Below are 1,597 nucleotides of genomic sequence, written 5' to 3'. Positions count from 1 at the left end.
CTTCTGATCATTCAGCTTTGCACACACAGGAGCTTATCAGATGATCCAAAATCAGCCCCCACACTCACTGTTCTCTATTTGGGCCTCCATACTAAAGTCCCTGAATTTACTGAGCCCTCAGTTTATCCCCATTCGAACCCATTGCTGCCTGTTCCCTGGTTCCTGCCTCTGTGTATGGGTCAGTGCCTCTAGAGATGCTGTTCGCCTGACCTGGTCTTCACTGAATGCTGAACTTCATTGCTCATCCTGTCTTCCACATCTCTTCTCACGCGTTCTCATTTTCTGTTGCCTTTTCTCCCATCCCAGGATTACTGATTCTCATGCTGCTTCATTCTTTTTCACCCTTGAGCTTCTTAGCCCTTTCTCCCATCGCTAGGTCTGCCTTGCAAGCCAGCAGTTAGCAGGCAAGCATCAGCATATAATCCTCTGTGCTTGTACAATACACTGAGGATCCATGTGGATGGGCAACGTGTAGCCAAGATCAGCCCAATTTAGCCCACTTCAGGTTGTCTTTGCAACTGCATCCCCTCCTGTTTCCACCTTTAGGCTTACTGGAAACATGCTCTTTACAGTCTCTGGAGTCCCAGTCCTAGAGCACTTCCTAGCTACTTTCTGCTTCCCACGCTCTGTTGGAACAACACCATTAGCGATCTCTTACTAACGAAACCTCTATTTTGTCTTCATCCTCCCTGGCCTGTCAGACATCCTTGACACTCTCAGCCATGCGGTGGTATGGAGGGGAGGGGGCTGGTCTCGACCTGTGCAAACTTGTGTCATTCATGCCTGGCCTGAACGTCACTCAAATGTCTCAGCCCTTGCTATGCTGCCCTCTACATCAATGTGAACTACATTTTCAAGGCTTACTGTTTCCAGTCTGCCTGTCACTTCTTACTCTCTGTCAAAAGATCTGCCTTCTGACTGATCAACCAGTGACAACAGCCTGCAAGACCCTCTCGTTAAAATTTCTAGATTAAACCCTCTTTCCTCAAATGCATGGCATTTGTTCCCTATAGCGCCCATCTGCTTTGGGACCTGTTACTCATGAAATCCCTGTTTTGCATGCAGGAACATAAAGAAACAATAACAACAGAATTGTTATAAACTTTTTTTTCTTGCAAGTCATTTTGTAGAAAATGTAGCCTGTAAACTCCCAAATCAAACACTCGCAAGCTACGGATCGATTTCTGCCACAGACCAAATCAGAGGATTGCGAGCAGAACCTCAGGGGGATATATGCTGCTCCAGGAAAGGCTTCTGACTTTTGCTTGGCAGAAGAAAAACACTGTGCTGTGAGCACTGAAACGTCTCTATCCGACTACCTGCTGCGAGCGCTTGCAGCAGCGTATGATAGATGATATGCGAGGCAACGTGTGACACCTCTGCCCTCTATTGGCCTTTATCGGCTGATCTTCTCTGGTGAGTGCTGTAAGACCTGAGCACTCGGCGCTCCATGCAAATAAACCCTAAAACTACTATACTTGGAGAAAACTCTCCCTCGGGCCAGTGTGTAAACATCAGGATCTGAAGTCGGCCCGTGGTCCTGGTGACGCAGAAATCTGCATGATTATGAATCTTTACATACAAGACAAATACTCTG

General features: G+C 47.2%; 1 protein-coding gene across 7 annotated transcripts in view; it reads left to right on the top strand.

Moving 5' to 3' along the window:
• Window positions 1–1,597, top strand: part of TSPAN4 (tetraspanin 4) — a 282,853-nt gene that overhangs the window by 272,965 nt on the left and 8,291 nt on the right. The gene's annotated exons all lie outside the window — the stretch shown is intronic.

Source organism: Apteryx rowi, unplaced genomic scaffold, assembly GCF_003343035.1.
Source record: "Apteryx rowi isolate R43461 unplaced genomic scaffold, aptRow1 scaffold_152, whole genome shotgun sequence".
NCBI classification, from domain to species: Eukaryota; Metazoa; Chordata; class Aves; order Apterygiformes; family Apterygidae; genus Apteryx; species Apteryx rowi.
This window is presented reverse-complemented; position numbering and strand designations above follow the sequence as displayed.